We start from the raw sequence: 23,914 nt of genomic DNA on the forward strand, positions 1-23,914 counted from the left end.
TAAAGAACTTTGGTTTGTGTGTATCTTATGGATTTCAGTCACAGAACCTTCCATGTTTACTGAGTCACAGGGCTCGTCTGCTTCCCTGATACTAAGGCAGGGAATTTATCATGTGCCTCAGCCATCCTCCATATCCAAAGAAGCACTTTCCACAGTTTCCAAAGTCACATTTCTCTACAAATCACTATCTGACCTCCTGTCTTCTTTGATCTCAAATAAGCTAGAGATTTCTAAAGCCACAAGGAGACATCATTTCTTTCATGGGAAGTTTGTGTTATTAAGAAATAATGAATGCATGTAATACAATGGTGAAGTACATAGGCCCTAGGGACAGACAAACAGGAAGGCTAGATTCAGGTGTCAACTTTCCCTTTTACTAGCTGTGACTCTGTTTCTCAATCTGCAAAGTAAGAATAATAACAAAACAATAATGTGTACAGTCAGTCTAGCTGATACAACACACATGAGAAGTTTATTACCATGCCCAGAGCCCAGTGAGATCTGGGTAAACAATAGCTCTTAATTGGATGGAACCCATGTTACAGACAGTCAACACAGACTGGAACTCCAGATGGGGCAGCTTCCTTATTAACTGCTTTTGGGAAAATTAATCTCTCTCTGAGCCTCAGTTTCTTTATTTCTAAATATAAATCCACAAGGCAGTATAGGATGGCTCTGAGGTATAGAAAAGATATATAATTTCCTAGCACTATGCCTGACTAGTTTTGTCCGTTCTGGCTGGGATCTAAATACATTACATTTGTTCCAAGCTAGAAATCAGTAGAGAACATTGGAAAGACTTGGTCAGAGTAATACTAAGTGTTATCTCCTCTCCAGGCCATACCCGTGTCAAAGGAGGACAAGTATCAGTTTCAAATTTCTCTGAAGAAAGCAACATGGATTAGCTATAATTATATGCTTTATCTCATGAAGGCATTGCTAAATCAGTAGAGTAAGATTTCTTATGAGCATAGCATGCAATAATTGAGATAGTGCTTCCAACTAGCCAAGTACAAGGACTCTGGCCTGGGATGTGAGGAGTAGCATGTGAGTCCACACTTTATAGGTGGAATAGAATTGTGTTGTATTTATGAGAAATCTGGAGTCTTTCTGTCAATCCAGTGAGTGGGCTTCAAAAGCTTTGGTTTGTGGCTGTCATCACTGTGCCTTCTGTTTCTGTGCATGCAGTTCTGGCCCTTCTCAGACAGCAATTGTGACCTAGTGCAAAACACTACAAAGGTAGCACAGGAGACAAGTGCTCTTCCCCCTTCCCCCAGGTTGGAGTCCGAAGTTTCTTGAAGACCCTCTTGCAGCTTTGAGCCTCTGAACAAAGTGGTACACACAACAGTCCACTTCTTACTCAGGGAGTTCCAAACAAGCCACCTCACAGACAGTCCCTTGGCTTTGAGAGCTCATGAACTGGTCATTTTTTAGGACAAGAGCTTGTTTTCCCCCATAAAGAGGTTTTGATTTTAGAGATTAAGTGTTTTTTTTTCAAACTATTATTTATTAATAGTCACTTCATTCAAGAAAAAAAATCTGATCATTAAGACATGGAAACACAAATTGCCAGGGGAGTTCTCATGTACTCATGTGTCAATGCACACATATGTATGCACAGACATGCACACATGTACATACATACACACATACACTGAGAGACAATGAGAAAGAGAGTAAGAGAGAATAATCTCATGTTACCATCTTACCATTAAAGGGCAAGATGTTACCATGGGAAGCTAAGTACCCACAAATGTGTGTGCAGGCCCCCATTCTCCTACAGCTTATATCTCTGCACCCTCAAGCACTTTCCATCCTTGGCTTGGGTGAGCACAGCCTCTTTCAGAGCTTGAATCCTCTGGCTACTTGCTCTCCTTAGCCTCTTCCAAGTTAGAAGGGAAAAACCCTCATTGGAGTCTTGTGCCAGGGTAAGTGGTGTTCTCGAATCCTGTCTGAGGCTGAGTGCACTGTCCCTTTCCTGGATACAGGCTGTACCATGGTGTCCCATACATGGATCCCAACTCCCTACCTGCCAATATCAGCTCACTTCAGCTGACTAAGCATTTGGCAGGTAAAACTCATTGATTGCATAAGTAGAATTTTCTTCAGTATTACAAGCTGAACTCTCTTTTGCTCCATCAACCAGTGATCCTTACTGAATTCCTTCCTAAAAGTTGTTGTGCTAGGTACATGAAATACAATTACATAAATTCTATTCTCAAGGCAATTGTCTACAATTTGTTTCTTTCTGGAGGTCCAGAGAACCTTGTATAATTTTCACAGTATGCCAGAGACCCAAACTGCAGGTGAGATAGAAGTAAGTGCCCCAGACAGATGTTAAAAGACAACCACAGAAAATGGAACTAATGCACGATGAAGGGCTCCCAGGGATCTTTGCAAGTTGTAATCTCTATGCAAGGACATATTTTACACAGATCCTCTGAAGGTTCTTCCTTCTTCCTGAATAGATGTGACTTTTCCTTCCTCAAAGATGCATGGGGAAAAAAATGTGTGTATTGTCTTTCATTTAAAACTTTTTAACAGCAGAACATCACAATCATCAAATCAACAGGAAGCAGAGAGAAGGACTGGGGAGAGGGGACACACTCCTGCCTGGCCCTGAGTGGGGAGAAGGCTACCAGAGAGGGCCAGCAGACACACTCCTGCCTGACCCGCCACCAAATTAATAATTCCTAGAGTAAATCAGCTCACCCCTCTGGACCTGTCTTCCCTTCAGAAGAACCAGTCAGCCGAATTGCCCTAGCAATGGATGTGGAAGCCACTGAGCTATTCTGTATTTGCACATGCATCATTCCTCTTAATCATCACAAGTTGATGAAAGATCAAGCATTTTAGCCCATTTCACAGGAAAGAAAACAGGCATGGGACAGTTCTGTAACAAGCAAGCAGCATAAGATTAGAACCTACCTATCCATTCTCATTCCAGAACCTGCTCTCTTGATCACTAAGACAGGCCATCTTCCAGGAGATGAGATTTACATGATACTAAAGACCTCCTGGGTGTTTGTTCAGATCTGGAAGTATAAAATAACTGCTAAGAGCTCATATTACATATACTTTAGATCAGCTGAATCAAGACTGCATCATCCTCACACTAAACGTTCATATTCTCAAATTTCTCATAGGTACTTCAGTACCAGGTGCATTCAGTGGCAACAGAAGGAAACAGCAGTATCCACTAGGCAGCAGCACAAGGAATCAGGAACTGACAGTATCACAATAAAAGCTGAGGATATGTCTTATTCTCCAAGATCAAGGCTATAAGGTCATATTTTCACCTAGGCGAACTGAGTCTGCTATCATCTAGGATATTTCTTTATATTCAGCAGACAGCCACAAAATTCTTAGCCCACCCCCTGACACTCTTCCTCCAAGACCCTTGGTGGATATTGGGCCTCTTGTCAAAAACATCATGATGCCTGGCTGCAGTCAGGGGGTGGCTTTGCACAGCCCTTCAAGCACAAGTGCTTGTGGGTGGGAACTTGCTGTATGGTGATCTCTGTGCCCCATCTCAAGCCGACTAAAGAGCAGTCTCACCTCACAACCTCTGCTATCATCTTCTCTCCCCTCCCCCTACCCTAACAAAGAGCAGAACACTGCCACAAATGCCACCTGCAATGTCCAAATCCAAGAAGCAGCTGCTTCTTCCCTTGAGTTGGCTGGCCTGTTCCCAGCACATGGCCTGCACTCACCCTCTCCTTTGTCTGGAACAGGCATCTGGTCATTCTTTCTGCTGCCATCTCCACCAGGATGCTGTCCCTGATCAGACAGGATCTGTTCTTGCTCAGTTGTCCACGAGCTTTTCTTGTGCCTTTCTCACAAGTGCTCTCAGTGCAGTGTCTTCACATCTGTTCAAATTTTACCCCTCAAAGAGCTTAGAGCTGTGCCTGGCTCTCATCAACACCTGCTTAATTTTTCAAGGCATCTTCTCTCAGTCAGTGCAAGGATACAGTCTGTCAAAGTGCACAACAAGGGATCCTTGGACCTTTTATCCTCTTTTTCAACTGTTCAATTGTGGAATAACAATTTTTTAAGTGATTTCTTGACTAACAAGGATGATCTCAGAAGTGAGAACAAGCTTGCTGCAACCATCACACACACAGATTATTTCCAAAGCAGTTCTGCGTGCAAACATCCCAAACAAGAACTGCTCATTGGACATTCAGCAGATCAAGTCCATGCAACAGCTGCTGTTTTACCCCAGATCCAGAGTGTCTGGAAGGATATGAGCAAAGGAGCCAGCATGAGGGCATATTCCTGCTCTACCAGGCATTTGTTGACCCTTGCTAAGATAGAAATGCAACCAGATATTGTTACCCCCACACTCATCACAAACACAACTTTAACTTAATTAGAGAACCAAGAGTGTTATTCAGAATTTTGACATCTATGATAACAGAAAAGTTGATAACTGTGAAATGCTCCTAGGATTTTCAAGACTCAGAATTTCTTTTACAAATATCCTATTGAGGTGGCTGAGAACACTGCTAGGAGTGTTGGCTGTGCTTTTTGATGGTCAAATGTATAGATCTGGAGGGAAGGGGCCAGGGAAATTGTTTGAGGTATTGCTTTGAAGATTAAGTCCTGTGAGGATGGAGCCTGAGCACTCTTGTGCTGCACACAGAGGCAAATAGAGGTCACCTTTAAGGCTTAGGAATGACCTGCCAGCAAAAGATAGCTGATGTTCAATTATCAAGTCAGGTGTTGCTGAACAGCAAAGGGGCTATTCACCACAAAACACAATGTGATAACTTTAGAAAGTTGTGCTTCTAACAAGTGGTTAGACTTCCATTGCCCTAATCACTACTCCTTGACTTTCTAATGTATATCTTTTTATGTACCATGACCCTTCAGTCAGCCAGAAGCCTTGGATTGGAGTGGGGAGGCTGAATGAAGCTCAAGCATGGAGGCCCTGTTAAGGATGAAAGTCATAGATCTGACTGTTGCATTGAGAATAAACCACTATCCTGAATTTCTCTATCACACTCCTCTTCACACGATAGGAGCTTGTGCCTTGCAGGCTTCAGAGCTAGAAGGGCAATTGTGAGAGAGAAGGCCTAGTGTCGATGAGACACTAGGGCAGAGAATGAGAAGACAATTGCAGAGAAACAGTTTCATTCCATAAAATGTCAGATTGCACTGTAGTATGTGTAACAATTATAGTTAGAATGTGGGTAAGGAGCACCACTTCCTCTGACCCACTTTTTATAAAGCAGACTTATGAAGAGGGTACCCCACTGTTTCTTTACCTTTGACAGACTAACCATGGAGCAAAACTACATGCTCCTTCCACTGAGTTCATTTTCCAAGAATTGTACCAACTTGACACTAGTTCTCCATTTCTACACCTTCCTTTTCATCTGAATATTTGATAGGCATAAAATAATGATTTTAGTTAGGGCTAACAGTACATTAGCATGTTCACTATCAATCAGAAAATTGCAGGTCAGCTCCTTGAATGATATGCTGCTCAGCACATTTAATCTTGGATTCAGCAAAAATATATAAACACTTTTACTCCTGAAGTTATGGTTTAGGACAGGTGGAGTAAATAGACAATACAGAGGGTAATCAATTTAGAATGCTTTAAATGGAACAGTAATGGATTGCTACTTTTTCCTTTTATCTGTTGTAGAAACTGAGTGCTTATGCTATCATTTTTAGTATGAAAGAGATGGCAAGGAGTAGCCAAAGACAACTTTCTCAGCTTTGTTTCTGTGCTGATACTTAAGCACCTGCTATGCACTCTTTGCCTTGACAGAGAGCCAATAGATATTTTACCAACTGATATCACTAGAACAGGGTGAAGCACAAATTACTTTCCTTTTTCTTAGACATCCAGGACTGTTTTCCATTTAAGCAGGTGCCAACACAGTGCACTAGTTACTGTAGATTCCAAAGTTTATTATTAATCTCTTTCTTTGCTACTGCCAACATTCTAACACCCATGTAGTGCTCCTATGTGACTCTCTTCCATGAAAGTGTCCCCAACCACAAAATAGAGCACTTGTTCCATGAGACTCTAGAGTGTTTGTAAGAGGAAAGCAAGGAAATCCGAAGAACTGAGGACTAATAAAGTCCTATCCATGTTGTCTGGTCCCCACGAGGGCTGTACTGAGTACATACAAGAGAAAGCAACTGTTTGGCCTAAAGTCTGACTTTTTTTTTCTTGTAGTCTAAATATTTTTCTGTCAAGAACCATGGTGAAGTCATTAAGAGCTGTTGCTTGAGCTAGAGAAAACATTCATGCATTGCATTTTTTTTTAAAATTTTTTTTTTATTTTACATGTTGACCCCAGTTCCCTCTCCCTCCCTCCCTCTTACCCTCTCTGCCCACTCACATGCACCCTGACCACCCTCCCCTCCCATCCCCCATTTCACATGTAGGGCTATGTCATCCAGGTGGGGTCATGTAAATCTGTCAAGTCATTTGAAATAGGACTAGGACTTCTTTCCTGTCTCTAGGTTAAGGCAATATCCCTCCATGGGGGATGTGTTCACAAGGTCCTTTTGTGCACCAGAAATACATCCTGGTTCCACCGTCTGAGGTCTCTTAGACTGCTCAGTCCTTCTAGCTGAGACTCATATTCAGGGGGTCTGAGTCAGTCCCATGCTGGATTCCAAGCTATCAGTCTGGGGGCCTGTTAGCTCCTCCTTGTTCAGGTCAGCTGTCTATATGTTTCTTCAACCTGGTCTTGGCCTCTCTGTCTGCATCTGGATCCTAGTTCAACTCAGTGTTTAGTTCTGAGTGTTTGCTTCTGTTTCTAACAGGTACTAGATGAGGGCTCCATGATGGTGGATAAGTTAGTTGTTGATCTCACTATCAGGGAAGGAAATTTATGGTAGCCTTTCCACGGTTGCTCAAATTGTTAGTTGGAGTCAGTCTTTTAGGTCTCTAGACCTTTCTTTAGGTTCAGTTTTCTCTTCAAACCAATAGCTCCCTCTTTTATGTCCTCTCTCCCCCTCTCTCTTTTCTGTCTTCTATTATTCCCCTGACTCAATCTTCCTAGTCCCACTTGCTTTCCTCTCTTTCCCTTCGCTTTCTCCTAGTTAACATGCATCAGCAATCTGAGACGGTGAATACAATTAGTTGTTTTTCTGTTTTCTTTTCCTTTACAATTATATGTTTACAACTAAATTTTGGAAACTGTCAATATTCTAGTTAACTATATTAATATTCACTAAGCATATATTATTCAAATATTAAATTTATTAAATGTAAGAATACAAAATACTATGTAGTACTGAGATATGAAGGTATAGTCCCTGCTTTTGGAGGACTTAAAATCCAATGAGGAAGCTGAGATTTTCAAATAATATCTCAATGTTTTATTTTATATAGATTTAAAAATTTCACATAAGGGAGTAAAAAGGTGTTATGCTTGATTTAGGTAAATTGTCTGAATAGTATTTCTAAAATAGTATGAAAAGCCCAACTACCTGTACCCCCAAAACAATCCTCCAGCTTTCTGGGGTGTAACAGTGAGTGAAATTTTACAAAGATCTGTAAATTCACTTCTTTAGCTTAACTGGGATCCCACTTCCCCCCTGTGTCAGTGGGCACATTTAATTATAGGCACTTAAAATATTGGAATAATTTAAATACATTTACAGTAGATTGTCTCTTTTTTGGCAATCTGATTAAGAATTAGCCTTGAATGATTTAATGAAGTAATGTGTTGCCATGATACCCAACAAATCACTTTCCCTGTGAAGGGTCACTGACAGGAATAATGCACAGATAATAGAGAAAAATCACAGAAAACCAGCCCAATCTCTCTCTCTTTCTCTCTGTGGAGACTGAGTGTGTTAATGAAGCCGACGGTACCAGAAAAAACAGGAGTGAGAAGTGGAGAAAAGGTTGACTCCTCAGCTACCCTGCTCGCTCTTAAAAGTCAGTAGCCTTATAGAAATAGATGACAATAATAAAGGCAAAGAGAAAAAAATGGAGATTTTCCATAAATTTGGTGTTACTGATGACTAGCCACCCAGTGGCTAATCTTCACAATAGGAACAAGCCTCTATAAACTGTGCATTAAAGCTCTGTTTGGTTCCTGTGAAAAATTAAAATTAAACCCTTTGTTAAGAGTAGTTTTACCTCTTAGAATACAGGTAGAACCACATATGTTTATTGACTAAGTACAAAGCAAAATGCACAGCACTGAAATTATAAAAGATTTGTGGAGAATTCAAATGCATTAATAACCACTGATAGACACTACACAATGCTGCCAGCTTTGGTGAAGCTACTTCCAATAAATATGACTTGATTGAAGAACTGATCATTTACTCCTCTAGGTCTGGCTAATGAGTCTATTCAGGAGCTCAACATGCCTTATTTACTTTTATTTGACACCTATATGGTTTGTATCCATGTACATACAAGCACATGCCTGTGTTTGCTTTTGATTATCTTGATTCCATTTTTATAAAAATGTGTTACATTTAATTGTATTTCATGTCCAAGACATTAGACTCAGCCTGGGGACAACCTACCTGAGAGTCCCCTGAAAGGTGTTCCCTTTCCTGATGCCTGCTGAACTCTGTGCATCTTCAGTGTTTCAGTGTCAGGGCTGAATTGAGTCAAAGCTCTGGCTTTGGAAGAAAATTGCCATAGGAAGGGAAGAGGCCACACATTTTGCAGATGCTGCATCCATCCTGCCTGCTGTGACTTCTAGCAGCAGTCCCAGGAGGGAATCTGCAAGACAAGTAGGAGATAAAGAGTTAATTGCTTCTAATCAGGCCATAAATTAAGCTGTTTTTTTTTTTTCAGAGATCTGAAGGAAAAAATGCTCCAAAGGACTAATTAACACACATATCTAAAAATATCTCCTTATTTAATTAACAGCGTGCACACACACACACACACACACACACACACACACACACACACACACAGCCACTCTAATTAAAACTGCCAGTTAGACCTAGGACTATCGGTTCCACTTCTTCCACAGGCATTTAATAAGTCCCATGAAATCATTTTAACATTACTGGGAAATAGCACCGGAAACTGTAGAGAAGGGTTTCTGAAGGGGAAATGAACTCTGTGCTAAGCAAGGAAACCACCATGCTATAGAAGTCAAGCTGTGCACCACGTCAGCTGGAGAGCTGGAGGTGCTAAAGGTAGAACCAGTTCCAGGCAGTTTCCACATAGGCCTGCAGTCATAGCAAGAACACTCCACTGATATCTTTCAGAGACTGAGCCTAGCCCTACCTAGGAAAGCCCAAGCATCTAATAAACATGGCAGAGTGGAGTATAAATAACAATTGCCAATGCCTATTGAGTGAGTGCTTACTTTGTTCCAGGAATTGCCAACCCTTATTACCTCATGTAACAGCATGCCATGTTACATTTGGTAAACTGAAGTTTAGAAAAGTGAAGCTGCTTGTCCTGGATCTCAAAGCCAGGGAGATTCCAGGAGATGAATGTAGGCAAAGTGGGACAATGGACTGCCAACTTGAAATGCTCACTAAGTTTCCAGGTTAAGTCCTAATTGATACAGAACAAAACTAACAAGCGTAGCACTGTAAAATGGCAAGCTTTATAATATTGGCATTAATCTTCTTCATGTGTCCAGCCATTTTTATTCCATTTTAAACAGAAAGGGCCAGAATGAAATGCAGGTTTTTACATTGTCAAATATTAATAGTAAAAGACAGTAATACCCCCAAGTCTAAAGTGGCAGGTAGACCCTTTCATCAACCTGAATGTTTTCAGCACTTTGGTTTGGGTGAAAAGGCAGTTCATATACATTTATGCTTAACGTAGGTAGGTCATACATCGCATTAAAGTCAGGCCAGTAGTTAATGCATTTTGGGATTCAAATGTTTTAATTTACAAATTAAAAGAAGGCTTTAAGGATGGATGGGACCTGAGGTGGCACACAACCTTGTTACTCAACTGGAAACTGCTGAGTAAAGGTAGCACCATGATATTCAGTTTCCTGGTTTTGATGGTGAAATGTCCTTTTTATAAAGTTTATTTTTATTACTTAACACAATTCTATCCAAAGAGGATATTTCTGAGGTTGGATCTAACCTGCAAATTAGGAATCTACTCACTATAGGTAAAAGACATTCAAAGGAATAGTTTGTCTGTGGAGTCAGGGCCTGAATAGGCAGAGGAGTGGAGCCTGGGAGGGAAGGTGAGGCCCTTCCATTCTGACCCTGTAGAAATGGCAGAGAATGTGGAAGGAACAGGCAAGAAGACAGTGGAGAGAGACCTGCCTTCTTCACATTGTGTGTACTGTTCGTAACTGCTGTGTGTATGGGGAAAGACAAGAGATCAGTAGGTGGCAAAGCCCTAAGATATCTGTGCCTGTGTTCAGTATTATGGAGCACAGATCAGTAATATGGTTAAGCACTTCACTTCCATGACTCAAGTGAGAACTGGCAACAACCAGCTCAAATGTTTCAGCTATCGATGTGCCTAGCTCTGTGTTGCTGTCTACGGGGATATCACTCACTGCTTTTTTACAACAAACACAAGTAGACACATCTCCATAACACTGCATTTTGACAACAAACACAAGTAGACACATCTCCATAACTTACAGATAAGGCTAGAGAAATGATCTAGTCCAAGGTCATGTAACTGGTAAGAATCAGCATCCAGTGCTGTATGTGTCAAGAGATGAGTTCCTAGCCAGTGTCTGTTGCTGTTACTCTTGCTGGTCTTGAAATGGGACCTGGAGAATAAAAAGGCAAAGTCTTTGTGAGATGCTGTGACTGCTCAGTAGCCCAGGAGCTTTCAAGCTAGAGAGAGAAAAGGAAGCCCACAATCCCCTTCTCCTGACAAGTTGGATTGGCAAGAGCAGGGAGCCCATCTGTGCCCTTTGTGCTCTACTGCCAAGCCCAGGCCAGTGACATTGGCAAACCACATAAGTGCTTTACAGCTCCCCAAGAGTCAGTTTTTCAACTGATCTAGGAAAACAATATCAAGGCAACTGTCAAAGAAAACAGTCTCCAGGAATTCTATGTATCCATCCCAGAATGGTTTGTGAAAATGCTTTCATTTTAAGGTTTACGTGTGTGTGTGTGTGTGTGTGTGTGTGTGTGTATTTGTGTAAACCACATGTGTGCTTCTATCCATCCCTAGAAACCACTGTATAAATCATTATTATCTTACTAAGATAATAATAATATTGCAATAAGATGTTATCTTATTCCAATATCACAAGAGCAGGCACTGCTGCAGCTGAAACTCATGTTCCCGACAGACCCTGGTTATGTCTTAAGAATTCTAACCAAGTCAGTTATCACTTTTGAAGATGCAAGCTTCAGCTTCTCCTTTTAACCAGAGGACTTCTAGAAAGCATTATGGTGTGTACAAAATTGAAGACACCTGCCCTCAAGATGTAGGCTAATGACAGTGCATATCTGTAAACTCATCATTATAATTCCTTTTCAATACTTTTTCTTGAAACCCCAAATTCCAGCTAAATAATCATTTTGTCACCTGTTTGTGAAGTTGGGGAGTTCAGTGGTAACCCATCACAGCAACAAACTGAGTGCCTCCAAGCTAGACGCCACCCAGTAGACATATGCTGATGGAGATAGTCTAACATGTCCCACCATGTAAAAGCTATCACACTATTGTCTAATATGTTCTTTTAAGCAAAAACTACTGAAGGAATCACATAAACTACTATGAGGCAGCCTGATTAGCCCTGTCTCACTTGTTTTAAAAAACCTCCACTAGTGGCTGTAATATACAGTTACAATGCTGAATTTAGGAATATCTTCCTTGACTCAAATGTTTCTAATCTCTGAAACATAGCTTATTCAATAGCAGCAGCAATTTCTGAAAGCCTATGCAGTTCAGAAAATGTAAGCGTTGATCTAAAGCTCAGACTTCTTAAGCAGCTATCCTGATGCTTGGGGATGCTAAAAGCAGCTTAGTACCAGTCCCTTCATTTATGCATCTCCACCTAAAAGACGATCTGAAAGCAAGCCAGCCCCCCTCCAAAATGAACTCATTTTCCTGTCCATGCATAGATAGCTTCACTCCAGAGTTAGAAGCTGTTTGTGAACACACATTAAATTGTTATTCTCCTTTTTGTGTTTTTCAAATGCCTCCTTCTGCCAATAGGACAACTCAACATGTCTCCATTTTCTATTTTGGTACTCTGAAGGCTGTGACCTGATCCTATTGTCTGAGTGATAGACACCTTTATCATGTGGTCAAACTCACTGGTGGGTGAAGGAGAGGGCCAGGGAGACAGGCCAGATATCAAAGTGTCGGGCCTCCCAGTATGACTCCTTTCTCAGTATCTGTGTGTCCTTGCAGCTGAGTACATTGAGTGGAGTTGTTGGAATGTGATCAGATGATCAATAAGGTTTTGCTTCCTTTTCATGAAAGTACAATCACTTGGTTTTTTTGTTGTTGTTTTTCGGTTTTTTTTTTTTTTTTTTCGTTTTTGTTTTTTTTTTAACTCTTTGCCTTTGGGGGACTGCCACCCAGTTCCCAAATATATCACACAGAATCTTTTTCTTTCTTATGAATGTTCAGCTTTAGTTTGGCTTTGTTTCTAGCCAGCTTTTCTTAACTTACATTATCTCATCTACCTATTCCTCTGGGCTTTTATCTTTCTCTATTCCACATACCTTTGCTTACTTCTCATTCCATGGCTTGCTATGTAGCTGGATGGCTGGCTCCTGGAGACGTCTCCTCCTCTTTTTCTCACTCCTTGATTCTCTTCTTCCTCCTATTTATCCTTTCTGCATGCCAGCCCTGCCTGTCCTTTCTCCTGCTCTTTATCAGCTCTTTATCAGGCCAATCAGATGTTTTAGTTGGGCAAAGTAACAGCTTCACAGAGTTAAACAAATTCGACATAAAAGAATACAACACATCTTTGCATCATTAAACAAATTTTCCATAGCACAAATAAATGTAACACATCTTAAACAAATATTCTACAGCATTTCTGCTTTTTGTCTAAAAATCAAAGGTTTTAACTTTAACATAGTAAAACTACATTCAACAAAAACTTATTAAGTAAGAATTAAAATATTCAGTCCAATTGTACTTAGCAAATTTAGAGAAAATGCTCCACGATCTATGTTATCTTAGTGATTCCCAAGTCTTATACCTAATTTGCTTTCTTTCATAATGAAAGAAAGCTATAACTCCATCAAAGACTCCAGAAGAATTAAATATTACCTTACAACAGAGACATATGGCTGCCTGGACAGTCACCCAAAGTTCCTCTGCAACATTTGGGCATTCATGTTCAGCCTATAGGCCTAGTGAGTCTGGCAGACTTTTCAGTGAAGCAGGAATTTTGCAGGACTGACCTGACATGTTTTGGCAAAGTTCAACAGTCACTTTCCTGTGTGTCCTGCACATCCAGTCTCTACAGCATACTGTCAGCAGTGAAGGCAAGAACAGTTTCTTGCCCAGATGGCTTGCCTTGTCACATTGAAAGTAAACTCCAGATGAAGTTTCTTCAATGTCCATCATCCTTTTATGAAGTAAATTGATGTTGCCAAGAGCAGATGTGATTCATTGTCATGAGAAACCTTAGGTTATTAAACATCTTAAATGCCATGTTCTGTAGGTCTCTGAAGTGTTTGAAAATCATCTACCTGTCTAAAATATACTTGTTTAACCTTGAAAACATAACTAATTTAACTACAAGTTTGATTATTATAGATTAACTACTAACCTCATTTCTTACTTATATTGTATTTTTAAATGAGCTGCATAAGAACAGTACCCCAAAGAAGAGTAGAAGCATACATTCAATATAACAAAAATAACTCTAAATTTTATCAGTGTACCAAAATCCACACAAATGCAAAATATCTGAGATTAATCATTGCCTTTTATCTTATATTCCCCTAAATTGTAACAAATGTCCATAACTCACAAAATAACCAATCAAGCACCCCACTTCATTTTCTCTAGACTGCCTCCTATTGGCTGTGGGAGAAGGCATCTTTAGGGGTCTCTGAGAAAATTTAGATAATAGCCAAGTCCTGGGAAAACCTTTGACTTAGCATGTCAAGATTGAGGAGGTCTTCCTAGATCAAACATGATCCATATCAACCCTGAAGGAATCCACAGCCTCTAGTTTCCTGTGGAAATAGAAGCAAAGCCTCTTTTTCCAAAGCAGTGCATTTTAGAGTTCCATTTTAAGGTCAACACATTCTTAAAATATCTAGGCTGTTTCATTTCACCAGTGCCCCCTTCCAATCCCATGTCTTCTAGCAGCTGTCATTTGCTTATCAACAATCAAAAAATTCAAGATCAACAAAATAATATACAGGATCCAGACTCCCTGTATACTTCTCATATTATGTGGCTTTTTTCTTTTTTATTACTTTTACTCGTTTTAAAGACTTTATTATTTTTAAACTGTTTATTTCTTTCTATGAATATCTATATCCATTTTCTTTTCTTAAGCCTACACCATTATTAAGCACACTGCAATGTGTTTAGAGGGTTTCCCCCACCCCCATCGGAACCTCTTTTACTGTATATCTTTTAGCCTTTTTTGACCACATGAGCCTTTAAATTGCTAAGCATCATGGACTAGAACTTTCTCAGCGGCTTTAGCAGCTGACTATATCCACTTCATTGGCAATGTAAGCCAAGCCTAAGCCCAGAGGTTCTTTTCACCATGACCACATTTGCACCCCCACCCCCCCAGCTCCGGAATGCTAGTGCCCTGCACTATGGCAGGTGTTTTTTTTTTTTTTTTTTTTACTTAGTTTTTTTGTTTCTACCTGGCATGGGAAAGGCTATTTAAGTGTTCTGCTGTACAGCAGGATTTCTTAAAAGAGTCGTGCCTTCTCTCTCTTTCAGGAACTATGGATGCCAAATGTTGTTGGCATTTTTACTTTTTGGCCTTTTGGGGGACCTGCTACCTAGCTCCCAAATAGATCACAAGGAGTTTTATTCTTTCTCAAGAATCCTTGGCCTTAGAGAACAAGAGATATGGTTAATTAGATTAGGACTGTGGGGAAAATATTTTTGTAACAAAACATATTAAAACTGAGAAGCAGTTATTATAATTCACTGAGATTCTTATTCGTTCCTGACTTTGGGTAGCAGTTTGTACTATAGCCCCAAGTATCCTTTAGAAAATTTCACTTCAGGACACAGCTCCCAAGCAGCACAGTTCACAGTGACAAAGCACACAGTGACCAGCACAAATGCTGAAGCTCATAAGTGGCAGCCCAGTGTTCCTGCTGTGGGCTGTACATAAGACTATGGCTCTTCGGTTTCTGTCTAGATCAGCACTAGAGAACAAGTGGAGTGGGCCCTGAATTTAGAGCAAAGACAAAAACGTGGGAAGTTACATGGTGGGGAAACATAGTTTTATTGATGTGTTTATGGATGTGTTTTACACTATTATCATAAACCTATTCAATCAATGAATTAATACTAGGTACTCTACTGATGGTTTCAGCATTCTGTGATTTTAATAACAGTAAGCAGCAAATACTAAGAAATGTGCACCAGTATCTACTCAATCTGAATCCTTGGATTGATCTCTCATTTTACAAAAGTGTCTCTTAAGTCTAAATATGGGGTGAAATCGATAGATTTTTCCAACTGCAGTTATTGTTTCTCCCCGGGAGATTCCCATTAGTCCCAGAAGGAAGAACACTTTGATTGACCTCAAAGAACATAGCAGATGTGCACAAGCTGTGTGTACTGTTCTCCTTATCGGGTCAGGCCTTGAAAATCACAGAACACCTTGGGCATGTGCATATCGGTGGTGGGAACCAAACAGGTGGTCAAGAATGTGTTCTTCCAAATCGGCCAAATGCGAAACTGCAAGTTATGGAAGGGAAAGGAGGAAAGTAAGTCTATGAACTATCTCTGTATGCTTAAACTAGCCTCAGAGAATAGTACAAAGAAAAAAGAAGTATGTTTTTGACACCTGGGAATTTTAGACACATTGAGGAAAAAATGTTTTCTACATAAAACCACAAGGGCCCAAATGTTTAAGCTCCTGGACACAGAGCTCACCTTTGATGCTGTATTTTTTGCTCCATGTCTGGGTTCTGTAGCTAAGGAGATGGCTGGAAGGTAGGGGAGGGGAGATAAGAGGATGGGTATGCTTTATTTAATCATAGGTAATTCCACCCCAATGGAGCCATTTAAATTTGAGGCGGGGGAAATAAAGGGAATGGGGAAGAATTTTCTATATTTTGAAAAGGGTAAAGTTTTTAGTTTTACCAAAATCTCTTTCTAGCTTTATTTGAGCACCAGGGACAATTCTTTTTTCCCCACTATCAGCTAGACCAAGAACTTGAACACACCTTTAGCATTGGAGAATCCTAGGTCCCTACACTGAGCATTTCTGAGGAAGCAGCATGTTCTTCGGCAAAGCACAATGATGCCTTTCAAAAGACAAGACTTTTGTTTGCTTAGCTTTTAATTTTTAATTATTCTTTATGTTAGCAAACAAAGTATTGAGTTTTACCATGCTGTCTTCATACACATGAATAATATTCTCTTCTCATTCTTCCCTACAAATTCCCTCTCCTATTCCCTTCCCCTGATTCCTCGGGTTCCTTTTTTTCTCCTAAAAAATGAGTTAACTCTTGCCTTAAAGGCAAAATTTTACCATCTCAGGTTTAAATTCGTTCTATCTGTAGTGAAGCTAATATAATATTGAACAAATAAAACAGATATGGTAACAGAAAAGCAAGTCCCAGCTTACATGGTAGGAGAAAACTCAAAAGAAAAGGAAACTCAAGGATGCCACCTAAGGATCTGAAGCAGGCATGACCTAAGGGAAAATTAAAAACACCAGAGCTGCCCTTACAAACATATCAGAATGTGGTTTAAGGCTGAGAAATTTTCATTTTTTCAACTATTCAACTAGCATTTTCAGCAGACTTACTGCTGTGTCCAAGTATAATATTAGATGTAGAGATATAGAGTCAAAATTCCAAGAGTTCTCAACTTAGCAGAGGAGGAACAATGTGGCATTCACTCACTATAGTGTGATGCACAGAAAGTTTTTAGAGAAAAGAATTAGGAGGGTAAAAATGAGACTGGGGAAATGCAAAAGCAATAAGGTGGGAGGGGAGATCCTGGCATATTGTGAGCTGCATAGAGCTAAAGACCTGGAGTCACTTCCATCCATTAATTCTCCTATTCAACAAGCATTTATGATAGACCTAATATATGCCAATGGCAAGACAGTGTGTCTAGATCAAAACTTACAAGATGGAGAGTGGGTAGAGGAGCAGGACCAAAAGGGACAAGATAGCAGTGGAACTCTGGTATCTGGAGCCAGCTTTCTCACAAGGGATAATTAATTTTGCTGGCCAATAAAAGCAACAGTGGTTCGGCCTTGAATCTGACCACTTCTAATCAAATCAAGTAAGCATAGGCTATACCACTCTAGCTGTGATAGATATGCTCACTCACGTTCTCATTTAGCATTTGTTTCTAGTTTAAGTCAGGTCATGGCCAATGAACTAATTAATTCCCTACAGCTACAGGCATAGGCTATTCTTGGACACACAATGACTAGAAGTTGTTATTAAAGTTATAACCCCAAACCAGGGGAACTGGGCATCCTGCCACACCTGAAAAAGTTCCTCTCAAAGACTCCTGTCCCCAAATTCCTGCTGTAGCTCTCATGAGGCTCAGAGTGTCTGATGCTGCTCTACTATGAAGTCTGCGCCTTATGTGTTCATTGTTACCTGGTTTATGATGCTGGTTCAACTTAAGTCATTAATTTTTGTAGATCTGTAACAAGAGAATACACAGTTTCATCCTAATACTTAATCAGAGAAACTGGAGGAAGATATAAGGGGACCTCCTTTAAGTGTTTATCTGTAAATTTTCCTGTGATGATAAATGGCTGCTTGATGCAAACATTGTAAAGCAAAACCATACTGCAGAAGTGCTTTGAGTAGCAAACAGGGCAGAGTGATTCAGAGACTTGACACTTGCTGTTTATTTCTATGGTCTAACTTAAGATACAAGGTCCAGGAAAAGAAATGATAATTTTGTGTTCAAGCTATCAGCAACTTAGAAAAGCAGCTAAGAAACTAAAAAACTGACAAGCTTCTTGGTATCCAAAGGTGAAACACTGTCATTTTATAAGCCTCTGTCTTTATACATTGGGATGAGAGAAGGTCACCATGCCCCAGTAATGATCATGGGGAAAACTTCTGGAGGTATATGTTGTGTGAAGATAGATAATAATTCTGGGAGAAAAACATCACTTCAGTTCTGAGTAGATAAAATGGAGGGAAGAATGGTCTAGGACAGGTCTTCACAATCAGTAACATTGAGCATTCTGAAGATGCAAGGGAGGGAGGTTCCCAGTAGCTTTTATACTTGGCCCCTACTTTCCTTGCTGTCAGTCTTTTTAGAACAATTCTACTCTCACAAGTCTAGCTCCTATGCTAGGCAGATTCTGTCACCTCATTGTTAACTAGAGAGCTAACCCCAGCCCAACAGTCTCTTCCATTCACATGGTCCCCATTGCATTTTCTCAGCCATTCATCCATGCAGTGTTTATTGAAAAGGCACTCTATGCACAGTGATTCTACATCTGGGCAAAATCAGCAGCATTCAAGAGTCACTGCTGTCCTCAGAGTGCAATAGAAGGATGCAGTGAAGATGAATTCAGTGAGAAAAGAACAGAATCATCACAATAGGTAAAAAGAGCCACACAGCAATACACAGGGCATTACCCTGCTCTGTGATGAGAAGGGCCTAAGTAACAAAGGAGCCACAGTCTATCGGGGCCATACAGCTGTGTTTATATATTGATTAGCTCAGCCACCACAATTAACCCTGAGGAAGTTCTGTCCTTATGATGTGATTTCCTTGACTATAAATTGGAAATAACACTACATGTCTCAAAGTCTTGTTTCGAGGGCTAAATAAGTTGAGATGATTTTATTAGGTACATGAGACATTAACATTAATAAAGATCTTACTTACATCAGCTGATATGGTCATGTAATCTTTAAGATTCTTTCCAGGCAGCCAGTAAATATTTCTTCTTGCATTTCTACTAGAGATAGAAAAGAAAGATTAAGATCAACGGAGACACATCCTCTGTTTTCTTGTCCCATGAATGGGACTGCTAATTTCACTATAGTAATATTTCCAAGATATAATATTATATAAATGGAAAATAACCAAAACTTGTGTTCCATCAATTTGCAAAGAATTCTTACCTTCCAGTAAATATAATATCCAACTGGGAAGCTGCAGCAATTAACAGCCAACATAGGTCGTAAATGTGTGAAAAGTCAGATATTGCTATAAGAGTGTTTAGAGATAAACAGTTAAATAAAACACAGTCTTGGTAATTCCAAGGGTTAGGGGGAAACCACAAGACTCTAATAGGAATTGAACACACAGAGAGTTGGAGGATAAGAGGTGGGTCCTATTTGACTAGTAAAACTTTACCACAGTCATTTTACCCCTAACAGAAAAGGGTGTTTTGTTTTGTTTTGTTTTTTCAAAAATAAAGGTAGGAACATTCTTCTCTTGTCACAAATCAGTAGTGAGTTTAAATTTGAATCACACTTATTTTTTCTTGCTTTATCCTGATATAAACTTCAAGTTTCAAAGCTCATTAACTTTCTTAATGTCTATGTTTATATCCCGACTGTGCCCCAGGAACATGTTTTATTTACAAGTTGCTGTGCTTTGGTCTGTATTTAAGAGGAACCGTAACCTTCTGTGTACAGCAAAGGTGACTTCCTAAAGTATCATTTTGAAGTTTACTCATTTAGATGAAAGTGTTGCCAGTTCTCTTGATGGAGTTTAGATTCCCGAGAAAAGCATTTTATCACTTAAATTGTGTTATTCATTGATCATATATTATCTGCTTATATTAAGAAGCTACTGTGCACAGTTAATGTTTGTGAAACAATCAATAAAATCTAAGTGCAACAAGAATAAACTCAAACAAGTAGACTGGAATTCAGGAAACACTGAGACCATATGACTGAGACCGTGTGAACAATGGCTTCTGTGAGAACTCATTTCTGCTCAAAAGATCTAATTTATCTTTTTAATGTCATCAAACTTAATAATCAATGACATGTCTTATAGCTTCAATGATGTAGCAACTTGGCAATAACTTAGAGAACTTAGAAATCAATTCACTTCACAATTTTAATCTGACTGTGTATAGTTACTTTCAAGTGATTAAACTCTCCAATAATAGACATAAAGGGAAAGTTAGTACAGATGTAGATATCTACCTTCATGCAATAACTCAGCTTCTGTTCCACCTAATTAACATGCAGGCACTTTTCACCATAAGCTCCATTGTGTGGGATAGACAGAGGCACATGTAAAAGGCAAGAGTGAGGTGAAGGCACAGGAAGAGTGGGTCATGCGCGTGTGTACATGCATTTTTTCATATACTTCCCAATGCCACTCTCACATAGCTACAAGTCCAGTTAACTTTAGACAAATAGCAGGAAATACAGATTTTCTTTATTTCCTTATTCAGGGGGAGGTTAAAGAGCATTGTTACTTCTCAGGTCTGCATCTACTTGGAAGGTTATACTACTGCTAACATATTTGCATGCTGAATTGAATGTCCATGCTACACAAGATCTATTCATCCCTTTACGATTTGGGAACCCAGAGGTTTAGGGACATTAGAAGACCTGTCTGCAGGTATACAGAGAGTTAGAGATATACCCTGTCATTCTTCCAGTGCCCACACCCAGCAATCATTCCACTCCAGCACATTTCTCTGATCTCCCTTGCCCAAGCACACATTTTTCTGACACTTAACAATGAGGAAATTAATGAGTCTGCAAGTTAAAGATTGGCTTTAAGCAAATTGGTCCATTATTATTTAATTGAGGAGGCTCTGAAGCAATAAAAGCCTTGCTAATGAAAACTAGATAAGCAGCTCATGAAACATCAAAGCTAAAAATGCAAAACCTGTCACTGGTCACTAGGTGCTGCCTTTGTAGTTGATAACACCCCATGGCTCCAGAAGTGTCAGAGCTAACTGTGTCCTAGCACACTAGATGCATACATCAATGTGATCAGAAGCATAAAATATAAGCAATCATGTACATTTCAATTTCTCTGGACACTTGAAGTCTAACTAATATTTGAAAGGTCAACCATTGTATTTGCATCAAATTGCAGATAAGTAATTTGCTTGGAACAGGAAACGTGATTCTCCAAACAACTCATCTCATGACCTATAAACTTAATCATACCATACCTTCCTTAGGCATGAAAAATATATCAGAAGCACTCAATGCCATAATGCATAGATCAGTAAACAATTTATACACTGCCCGGAAAGGCACTGTGTGAAGGAAACTGCTTCTACAGACTGAATAAGCACCATCAAACAAAACTTTTACTCTGGCAGAATGTATTTCAAGCTTTCTGTAAGTCAATTACTACATGAGCTTACAAATATTGTGTACTTCCAGGATGTTAAAATACATGTAATGGCAGAATTTACTTCTGCTTTTTATTTCAAAAAAAAAAAATTTAAACTGATTAATAAACTAGACTTTATCTTTAGATAATTATTATTTACAATGAAAGATTTATAAAAGGTTGTCCAGAGATGCTCTGGATGGAAACTCTATTTTTGCCACTTTCTCAGAGATGAGCTTCCACCTAGCAGTCTGCCTGGTGATACAGCTGATTATTAAGTGGTAGCTCACAATCCCACAGTTCCTTCTCTGATGTGATAGGCAGGTCCCAGGACTCCAAATCCTTTTGCTGGCTTCCAGCAGTGCAGAAGGGCTTTGGATTTGCCATACTTTCAGGTCACAAGCTCTGTATGAGAACAGCAATTCTACCTTTCTGATACTGCCTCCAATTAGCCTATGCTTTCAAGGATTCTCCCCACTCCCATCTACCTCCAAGTACAATTCTCTGTGTAAGAAAGACATCTTTGCTAAGAGATTTTACACAAACTCAGAATTTCTTCTGAGACATTACTGTATCTACAGATTAACAACAACAACAAAGCCTGCCTTTAGGTAGACATCAAGAATGATCATTCCTAACTTTCTTTTGAGCTAAGGAGGTCAGTCTTACAGCACTTTCTCACTAACCCATTGAAGACCCTGCATCAGCAAAAAGCATGCCTTAAAATAGATTGCTTTTGCTCATGAGTTGATCCACTTGGAAAACACTCTTTAAACTCATATTCCATTAGTCAGCAGTCAATAGCCATAGCACATATTTCTAATTTATACTGAAAGTCCATAAGTCTAACTAGTAAAACAGCAACATTACAAAACCCAAAAGTCAATAGTGGTGTTTCATCATGTAGCCAAAGGACTTAATTTCAATGTGCCCGCATTTTACAGTTACTGATGTGTGTATGGTGAATCAAGGTCTCACATAATCCAGACAAGTCTCAGAGTTACCCTTAAGCACATGATCCTGCTGCCCTCATTTTTACAGTGCTGGGGTTACAGGCATGCATCGCCATGCCAAGTTGATGAGATACTGGGGAACTGAATACAAGGCTTTGTGTGAGCTACACAAGTCCTCTACCAGCTGCACTATAGCCACAGCTCCTCTTACAGCTTTTTTTTTTTTTTTAAGTATCTATAGAAGACAGTATTTTGCTGAGCAGTGGTGATGCATGCCTTTAATAACAGGACTTGGGAGGCAGAGGCAAATGGATCTCTGTGAGTTTCAGGCTAGCCTGATCTACAGAGCACATCCCAGAACAGCCATGGCTACAGAGAGAAACTCTGTCTCAAAAAAAAAAAAAAAAACCAAGATAAATACATAAATAAATAAAAGAGTATTTTATTTTAAAATAAACCTAAAACACTACATAAACCAAAGAAACTAGTAACTAGCAGTTTAAATAAAACACAGTTAACTATTAGTCAAAAGAGGAAGAACATTCTTAAAAATCTTTTCAATGTATGAGTCAGTCCAATGACCGACTCAAACTTCCTGAACATGGATCTCAGTTAGAAGGCCTGGGCAGTCTAAGCGACCTCTGATAGTGGAACCAGGATGTATACCTGGTGCATGAAAGGACTTTGTGAGCACATTCCCTATGGAGGGATATTCCCTTAACCTAAAGGCAAGAGGGAGGGCCTAGTCCCTACTCCAAACAACTTGACAGATTTAGATGACCCCTCCTGGAAGGCATCACCCTCCCTGTGGAGTAGGGGGGGGATGGGATGGGAGGGTGGTTGGGGGGCATGGAAGGGTGGGATAGAGGAAGGGAAGGACAGAGGGAGGGAGGGAGAAGGAACTGGGATCAATATGTAAAATAAGAAAATTAAATAAATAAGTAAATAAATAAAAGAACATACTATATGATGAAAAAATATTTTCAATAAAAAAAAAAGACTCCTTTAGAAAAAAAAACTTTCAATTTCTTCTTAAACAGATTTTCTTTCGTCTTAGGGTTTCTATTGCTCTGAAAAGACATCATGGCCATGGCAACTCTTACAAAGAAACCATTTTATTGGGTGGCTTACAGTTCAGAGCCCCAGTCCATTAATACCATGGTAGGAAATGGCAGCATGCAGGCAGACAAAGTACTAGAAAACAAGCTGAGAATTCTGCATCTTGCATGCAAGAGGAAGTACACTGTCCCAATGGGTGTGGCTTGAGAACATACAAGACCTCAAAGCCCACCTTCAAAATGACACACTTCCTCCAACAAGACCACAACTACTCCAACAAGGCTACACCTCCTAATAGTGCTACTCCTTTTGAGGACCATTTTCTTTCAAGCCACCACAACTATGAATGTAATTCCTAATGTAAACTACATTTTGTTAGATAAAGAAAAAAGATTTTCATTTTTTCTGCTATTTAGATTTTCAAAGGCTCCAAAAACCTGTGTTTGTCAAGCATTTCTAATAATAATAAAGAAATCAATGAAATCTATAATATGATTTTAAGCACAGAAAATTCAGG

Source organism: Phodopus roborovskii, unplaced genomic scaffold (assembly GCF_943737965.1).
Source record: "Phodopus roborovskii unplaced genomic scaffold, PHOROB, whole genome shotgun sequence".
NCBI lineage: Eukaryota > Metazoa > Chordata > Mammalia > Rodentia > Cricetidae > Phodopus > Phodopus roborovskii.